The sequence below is a fragment of the Eublepharis macularius genome, chromosome 2, assembly GCF_028583425.1.
Source record: "Eublepharis macularius isolate TG4126 chromosome 2, MPM_Emac_v1.0, whole genome shotgun sequence".
Classification (NCBI taxonomy): domain Eukaryota; kingdom Metazoa; phylum Chordata; class Lepidosauria; order Squamata; family Eublepharidae; genus Eublepharis; species Eublepharis macularius.
In genome coordinates, this window is record NC_072791.1 from 166,417,939 (window position 1) to 166,427,577 (window position 9,639).

The following is a 9,639-nucleotide window of genomic DNA, read 5'->3' on the forward strand; positions in this document are numbered from 1 at the left end:
CAATTCAGCTTTCTCTTCATGCCCCACTCACTACGAACTTTGGAAGAAGCTCTGTTTTGTTTGTAGTCAATACATGTAGTAAAACCCACTAGCGGCATATTAGTCTGAATTTGGTGGATCCATGATTGGGTTGCAACTTGACCTAAGATAGATCACAAAAGCAACATTCAATCCTCTTTTATAGAAAAAAGGAGGAAGAAGAGAACTGAAAGATTAAAAGTGAGAGAAGGAGTAAGCAAGAGGAGGGCAGCTGCAGATAAATTACAAGAGATACAAGTAACACCTCACACAACTTTGAAAGTGGGTCTCGCGCTCCAGGTTGGAGTAAACGTAGTTTCTGGCTTTAGAAATGATAAAAATCATAATTTTAAGTGGTGCTTTCAGTGCAAACCTAAGAAGAGTTAGGGCTTAGAGTCTTGATAGCACAGCTGAGCTCACAAGACCTACCGGAGCCTTAACATACTAATCTTAAAGAGGCTATTCTGAAGACGTCTGTCATTTTTAAAGCAACATATATCCTAGTTGCTGTGTGTGTGTGTGTGTGTGTGTGTGTTAACTGTTTTGGAACAATTAGAATAATCAGTTTGGCTTTAGCAATTTTTATACTGTTCTGATGATTTACTACACTCTTAATGACTGAGTTGCAAACTGCCTTCTTGTAAGAAAAGGCAGTTTATACACTGTCAAAGAAAGGCCCAGAATAATGGTGTGTGTGTGTGTGCTGCTGTCTTGCTTTGTACTAGACAGTGGAAAGATTACACAATAAGACAACTCACCAGATGTATAGGGCTGCTAGCTCCTATCAGCTGAAATTATGCCCAACTGGTCCCAACTCAAGTCAGGTCAGGACATAACTGTTAGAAATGATACAGTCAGTGACAACTTACTGTCAGTTTTGTGCAGAACCCTGTAGGGTTAACTATCTCAGTGCCTGGACAGAGATTTTCAGTCTCCCTTTGTAGTAAGACACAGGGCAGCTGCTGTGGCTGCTCTCTGCTGTTTGTCCCTTGGTCCTGTGGTCTGCTTACTACTGTTATGTGATGGGGCAAGCATATCTTTAGCATTTATTACATCTGCACTAAACAGCAAAGGCATGTGAAAGGATGGGAGGGTAACAACATTGACTGCCTAATCCCTGACCGTGTAAGGAGATTTAAAAGTGCCCAACCTGTGTCTGGGATAAAAGGTGGTGTGGCTCTTAGAATGGCAACCCTGTATTGCTCAGAAAGTATATCATTTGACACAGTCAAACATAGTCAAAAAACAAGGAGCAGAGCATGAAATCATAGAGATTCCCTGTATCTTTTTGGGACAATATTTGAGTTCATCTCATAGCAGCCTGTAGAGGAATGAGCTGGGCTTAGGAACAAGGCATGTTTTTGAACTATCCATTTGCAGAAACCCTGGAGAATCACGTCTCATTCAACTGCAGCTGTAATAACTAGGGTTTTAATGCAGCACGTAGTCAGCGATGCAAGTGTAACAGCTATAATATATAATTTGTTCTTTAGTGTACTAAACCTGACAGCAATTCATCAACTCATAAAATTCACAACGTGGGGTGCGGACACTTCTACATTCTCCCTACTGAACTCCTTGGAGGAACGGCTGAACCAAGTGTAATCCAAACAAGTCCAAGGTGATGTGGAGTTCAGTACAGTGTAGTAGTTAGAGGAAGGAGGGGTGGGAGATCCAGGTTCTTATTCTGCCATTAATCTCATGGACCTCTTGGGGACTAACTGTTGTCGACCCCTTTGTGTAGGGATAAAATGAGATGAGGTAATCATGATCACCCAGTACTCCTTTGGAAGGAGTCTTTTTTTTTCTCTGCATGGCATCTTATTTTTACTGCTTACAGATATATTATGACCATACATGTTATCTGAACTATCTTTCAGGGAAATGCAGTTTTAGAAGGACCACCTTTACTGATACTATTTAGCTTGCTAAATAAGATCTGCCTCCCAGGCCTTGCTCTCTGCGCCCCTGCAGGTGTGCAGGTGGGTGGTGACTCAAGACAGGGCATTTTTAGCAGTGGCACCTCATATTTGGAATGCGCCCCCCCCCCCCCGATGCTTGCTCCGAACCTACCTTACTATCTTTTAGGAGCCAGGTCAACAATTTTCTTTCAAATAAAGATTTTAACTAAGGGCCTTCATCTTTTGAAAACTATTTTATGGCCTGCTTCTTTCCCGAGGACTGTTGTATAGATTTTTAAATACTGTTTGATACTTGATAGTCATTTTATGCTGCCTTTTCATATTGCTAATTTATGTTGTTGTTTTTACAGTATTCTTTTTATTTACAAGACAGCTTTAGCAAATGACTGGAAAGCCCCCCCCCCAATACAGATTCATTGCCATTCTTATTCTGTTGATAAACTGTATAATATTTGCAATACAGCCTGGAGTGGGAGACAGACCAACTGAAGCTTTATGACTTAGCAAAAGTTTGATCTGGGGCTTCCTGTGCCCAGCCTTGGCACACTATGCACACCCCTGGCATTTATGCTTCTCAATGCATTTCCCACAAAGGATGACAGCTTAGTATGTTCTGAAGGATAAACAAACCACACACTGGGAAACTAGTTTAAAAAACACAAAGGATGGGGCAATTCTAAAGAAAACAACAGATGCAACTTGTCCTTCAAAATTAAGAAGAGGTTCAGTTCTGAAACAGATGGAAAGCACACACCAATGGGGCTATTACAACTGCCGTCAGAGCATCCAAGCTGAATGTTTTTTATGGCTGTTTTTGTAAAACGGGAAATTCTGAAAATGTCATCTCTGTCAGTGGCTGCTCTTGCAGCACCCTTATACTGCATAAGGGCCATGGAGTAATTATTTCTGCATTCTGAAATATCCATATCTCTGTAGAGTGAAAACTTTGCTGAAAAACCTCCTTTTTAAAATTAATTTTGATATAATCTCATTTTAAAAAGCATCAAAAGCAGCAGATGAAATTTTAGGAGCACAAATGAACAAGCACAAATACATGTTTGTGAAAGCAAAACTATGTCTTTATTTTTGTCTTTTGACTCTTAAGACTTTGTTTGGAGATTAAACACACACAAGGAGGAGCAAGCTCGACAAGACCCTGTACTCAAGTATTTCACTAAGCTGAATGGTTTCTGATACACTCTGTTGGGTCTGATACAAATGCAGTTTTCAACATCTGACTTTAGGACTCTATAAATCACAGAATCACAGAGTTGGAAGGGGCCATACATACCTTCTAAGTCCAACTCCCTGCCCAATGCAGGATGAGCCTAAAGCATCCCTGACAAATATTCACCCAGACTGTTCTTGAAAACTGCCAGTGAAGGGGAGCTCACCACCTCCCTAGGCAGCTGATTCCACCTTTGAACTACTCTGACTGTGAAAAAGTTTTTCCTAATATCCAGCCGGTTCCTTTCTGCATGTAATTTAAACCCATTGCTTTGAGTCCTATCTTCTGCTGCCAACTGGAACAGCTCCTTGCCCTCCTTCAAATGACCTTTCAAATATTTAAAGAGAGCAATCCCCTCAATCTCCTCTTCTCCAAACTAAACATTCCCAAGGCCCTCAGCCTTTCCTCATAGGGCTCCATCTCCAGGCCCCTGATAATTCTCCTCACTCTCTTCTGCACCTTCTCAATTTTGTCCACATCCTTTTTGAAGTGAGGCCTCCAGAACTGCACACACTACTCCAGGTATGGCCTGACCAAGGCAGTATAGAGAGGGACTATGACCTCCTGCAATTTCGATGCAATGGCCCTTTTGATACAACCCAAGACTGAGTTTGCCCTTTTCGCCACCGCATCACACTGACTGCTCATATTTAGTTTACAGTCCACTCTTACTCCAAGATCTCTTTTGCATACGCTACTACCCAGAAGTGTATCCCCCATCCTGTATTTGTGCTTCACATTTTTGTGGCCCAGATGTAATACTGTGCACTTATCGGTGTTGAATTGCATCCTGTTCACAACTGCCCACTTCTTGGGTGTTTGCCACTCCTCCCAATTTGGTATCATCAGCAAATTTAATGAGTACCCCGTTTACCCCTTCATCCAGATCATTGATAAAAATATTGAAAAGTACCAGGTCCAAAACTGAGCCCTGTGGCACCCCACTGGACACCTCCCTCCAATCTGATGAAACGCCATTGACCACCACTCTTTGGGTACGGTTCTCTAACCAGTTCCCTATCCACCGAACTGTCCCATAGTCCAGTCCGCAGTCTTCCAGTTTACTTATTAGAATGTCATGGGGAACCTTATCAAAAGCTTTACTGAAGTCCACGTAAATCATGTCGACAGAGTTCCCACAATCCAGTAAGCTCGTCACTCGATCAAAGAAGGAAACCAGGTTGGTCTGACAAGATCTGTTGGGGACAAAACCATGTTGACTTCCCCGGATCGCTAAGTGGTCCTTCAGATGCTCACAGATCAATCCCTTTAAAATCTGCTCTAATATCTTCCCAGCAACAGAAGTCAGACTGACCGGCCTGTAGTTTCCCGGGTCATCCTTCTTCCCTTTCTTAAAGATTGGGATAACATTAGCTCTTCTCCAACCTTGTGGCACATCCCCAGTCCTCCAGGAGGCCTTGAAGATGATGGACAGAGGCTCTGCAAGTTCTCTAGAAAGTTCTTTGAGCACTCTTGGGTGCACATCATCTGGCCCAGGGGATCTGTATTCATCCAGTGCAGCCAGGTGCCTCTCCACTACCTCGCTGTCAATGTCAACTAGCCACCCAGGTGTCCTGTCATGTCTCCTACCATCTCTAGATGGGCTTGAGTTCTTCAGGGAGAAAACAGAGGCAAAAAAGTCATTAAGCTTGTCTGCTTTTTCTCTGTCCTCTATCAGAGTTTCTCATTCCACTCCAAACAGCGGTCCAATTGCCTCTTTTACCTTGTGTATGCTTCTCACATATCTGTTGAAGTGTTTCTTATTGCAGTGAGCCCCCTGGCCAGACTCAGCTCATATTGAGCTTTGGCTTTTCTGATGGCTGATCTGCAGTACCTAGTAACCCTCATATATTCCTCTTTAGAGGTCTGTCCTTCTTTCCATTTCCTGAACATTTCTTTTTTCTCTTTTAGCTTATTCTGGAGCTCTCTGTTCATCCACATTGATTTCTTGGAGCCCTTACCATCTTTCCGTCTTGCTGGAATAGTGAGGGCCTGAGCTTGCAAAAGCTCATGTTTGAGAAGAGCCCACCCTTCACTCGTTCCTTTCCCTTCCAGCATGCTCCCCCACAGAATGACTCTCATTAGGCCTCTTAGTTCATTGAAGTCGGCCCTATGAAAATCTAACCAACGAGTCCGGCTACAAACTTTCTTGGCCCCCCACAGCAACTGGAATTCAAGGAGGACATGGTCACTTCCCCCTAAGGTCCCCACCACCTTCACTCCATCTACCAGTTCTTCCCTTTCGGTTAATATATTAAGTCTAGTATGGCCAAGCCCCTTGTAGCTTCCTCCACCATTTGAAAAAGGAAGTTATCAGCCAGGCAGGTCAGGAAGTTGCGTGATTCTTGTCGCTTTGCTGAGCTTGTCTCCCAGCACACATCGTGGAAGTTGAAGTCACCCATAATTATAAGGTTTTGATGTCTGGATACTCTAATAATCTGTTCAAGGAAGGAAGCATCCATTTCCTCTCCCTAGTCAGGCGGTCTGTAGCAGACTCCAAAAACAATACCCTTTGTCCTTCCCCCCCTTATTTCCACACATATAATTTCCACTGAGCTGTCAACCATATTCTCCAGAACTTCCTGACAATCAAGTCCTCTCCTCACATACAATGCCACTCCGTCTCCTCTTCTACCCTTCCAGTTTTTCTTGAACAACTCGTACCCATCCACTACCACATTCCAGTCATGGGAATCATCCCACCAAGTCATGGGAATCATCCCACTATATCGTAGCCCTCTGTTTGCAAGAGAAGCTCAAGCTCTTCCTTCTTATTACCCATACTTCGGGCATTGATATAAAGGCACTTGTGGCCTTGTACCTTTGTTTGATCTGTCCTACCCAGGTGGGCTCCCCGTTATCACTTCTTCATTGAAGTCCCTATGTTGATCTCCTGATGAAGCTCTCCGGGTTCTTTCCAAACATTTCCACTCCCCTCCTGACCGCATGTTCTTTCTCCCATAGACTGCCGCTCTGTAAACTTCAAATTAAATGGAGAGCCAAGCTGCAAGGATGCCTACAGTTCCCATCAAAACTTGAGTGAAACTGACACATGTCTAACTTGTGTCAGGCATCACTTGTAGCTTGGCTCAATGACTCACCACTCTAGCAGCTCCCTTTCCTGCGCCAAATGACAAAGAACAGATGATTAATACTCCTCCTTTGAAGGCTGCATGTTAGTGTTGAAGGCAGTATGGTATAGTGGCTATAGTGTCAGACTAGGATCTGGGAGACCCTGTTTGGAACCCCCTCTCTGCCTTGGACACTTGCTAGGTGACTTTGGGCAACTCACACACAAACACAGCCTAACCTTCTTCACAGGGTTGTTGTGAAGGTGAAACAGAGAACAGGACAAAATGTAAGCTGATTTGGGCCCCTGTTGGGGAGAAAGGTGGGGTATAAAGGAAATGTCTACATAATCAGCTGTCATATTATCAGATTCACTTTTAAAACTGTGCACATACATTGGAATAAAGGTTCAAGATTTAATCAAGACTAATCTACAACTTTTTGTGGGTCCTGGTGAGTGGTTTGATGATTTAAGTAGATCTAAGCTCGTCTCCCCCTCCTTGCCATATCCAAAGGCTCAAGATTTAATATTGATGAATCTACAACTTTGCTGGTAACAGTGGTCTGGGGGGTGGCTCCCCCCACCCCACCCCAGCTACTGATGCCATATCCAGAGAAGCGCCAGAAATTGCAATTCAAGAACATAAGAATCACCCTGCAGGATCAAGCCACTGTTAATAATAATATTTGATTTATATACCACCCTTCAGGACAACTTAATGCCCACTCAGAGCGGTTTACAAAGTATGTTATTATTATCCCCACAACAAAATACCCTGTGAGGTGGGTGGGGCTGAGAGAGCTCCAGAGAACTGTGACTAGCCCAAGGTCACCCAACTGGCTTCAAGTGGAGGAGTGGGGAATCAAACCCGGGTCTCCAGATTCATAAAACAGAAGCAGGCTATTAAACCACACTAGCTAAGATAAAACTCCTAAGCCTGTGTAAAAAGATGTGTTTTAGCCTGGTGACTAAAAGAAAGTAAAGTAGGGTCCAGGTGCGCCTCAAGGGGGATGGTGTTCCACAGGCAAAGTGCCACCTCAGAAAATGTCCTGGTTCTAGTTGCCACCTGCCTCATCTCTGAAGACAGAAGCACAGGGAACAGGGCTTGAGAAGCAGATCTTAAATGGTGGGCTGAGTAGTAGTAGGGGAGAAGATGGTCCTTCATGTACCCTGTCCCCAAGCCATTTAGGGCCTTGAGAACCAGCACTCTGGATTGTGCCCAGAAAGAGATGGCTATCCAGTTCAGATCTTTCAACACAGGGGTGATACAATCCCTGTAATCAATCTCGTAGCTGGCTGCTGCATTTTGGACTAACTGAAGTTTCTAAACTGTTTTCAAAGGCAGCCTCATCTAAAGCACATTATAGTAATCTGACCTGCATGTTATCAGAGTATAGATCGCTATGGCTAGATCAGGCTTTTTCAGCCTGATTGTTTATGAAATCTTCTTTTTCAGGGGGGGGGTGTAACTTCCCTCCAGGATAGGATGGATCTGCAGTTCCTGAGCAGCTTCTCCACTGACCAGCAGCACCTCAGTCTTGTCTTGTCTGGACAGAGCTTCAGTTTATTGGCCCTGAACCATCCCCATTATCTTCTCCAGACACCTTATTCAGGACCCACCTGGTATAGTTAATAAGGAGAAATGGAGCTGGGTATCATCCATATCATCCTCACTCCAAATCCCTGGATGACCTCTCCCAGGGTTCCCTGTAGATGTTAAAATAGCATGGAAGATGGAACCATACAGGGCCCCAAAGCATAAATGCCATGGGACTGAGCAGTAGTCTTCTAGCACCAACTTCTGGAATTGGTTGGTCAAAGAAGAGTGGAACCACTGAAGCATGGTGCCCCCTACTCCAGTCCAGCCAGCCTCTCCAGGATACCATTGTCAATGGTATCAAAAGCTGTTGAGAGGTCCAGGAGAATCAACAAGGATGTACTCCTTGTACTCTTCTAGCAAAGGTCATCAGAGTGACAAAGGTTGTTTCCATCCCAAAGCTAGGCTTGAATTCAGATTAAAATATGTCTAGATAATTCATCTCCTCCAAGATCGCCTAAAGCTGTGTAGCTACCACCAGCTTGAGCTCTTTGCCTAAGAACAGAATATTGGCCACTGGGTGGTAGTTGTTTAGGCCCCTGGCAACTATTCCACATGAACGCATTGCATGATCTAGACCATGCCCCAGAATGTTTAGCAATACATAGTAATTCTTTGGCAAAAAAACTGTTGTGGAAAGGAATTTCTGAAGGTGGAAAGTCTGAAAGAAACTGAATTATATAATGTACTACAATTACTCTCCACCCAGGCAAACATTAGAGGGCAGTATGGTACAGAGAAAGTGATGAAAAGTGCCCTAACTGGGCTCAATTCATAGAGCCAAAACACACGAGAAGAAATACCTAGATTCAGCACGTGTTCTCTTACCTCAAGGTTTGCCGGGATCTGTAGGCATCCTGGAAGCTTAAAGTTTAGCATTTACAGAGCAGCAGGAAGGGAAATACAGGCGCCTGTATTTCCCTTCCCTTTCCTGCTGCTCTGTAAATGCTAAACTTTAAGCTGCCAAGACACCTACACTTCCCAAAAACCTTAAGGTAAGAGAACAAGTTTAGCATTTACAGAGCAGCAGGAAGGGGAAGGGAAATACAGGCGCCTGTATTTCCCTCCCTGCTGCTCTGTAAATGCTAAACTTTAAGCTTCCAGGACGCCTACAGATCCCGGCAAACCTTGAGGTAAGAGAACACGTGCTGAATCTAGGTATTTCTTCTCGTGTGTTTTGGCTCATAGTTATTTTAGAGGTAAATAGCATGTTAGAGACAAATGCATGCGGCAAACCCACAACCCACAACTGTTATGGATTTTATGGATTTAAAGATCTTGATGGAGTTTTGTCAATTTCGGTTTAAATTTTATGATGTAGTAATTTGTATTAATAATATTGTACTTTTCTTGTTATTTGCTATGGCTATGCTGAAGCAATAAAGTATAAAGTAAAAAATCAAAAAGCAACATTGGGAAGCTGATTTAGAGAAAGAGCACAGCAATGCCTAATGTTTTCCCCAGCAAGCTACATCAAATCACTCCTCAGGATATCCTTTTAGGGCATGGCAGGGGGTGGGGGTGGAGAATGCAGCTGGCCTGGATGGTGGTGGAATGGACAACTCTTGAGCTTACAAGTGGATTCAATTACCACCTAAAGAAGAGTCCTGCAAATAAAAGGACTCTCTGCAGGATACCAGAGATGTTTTGCCATCATTCTTCCCCACAAAAGTAATTGTGACGCAACACTTTAGAGTAGAAAGTGTACTTTAATGAGGGAAGAATCAACCTTGTGGCATGAATGAAACCATTTTTGATGGGAAGAAAATACAGTTTAGGATGATCAGCAATAGCACAAGATGTT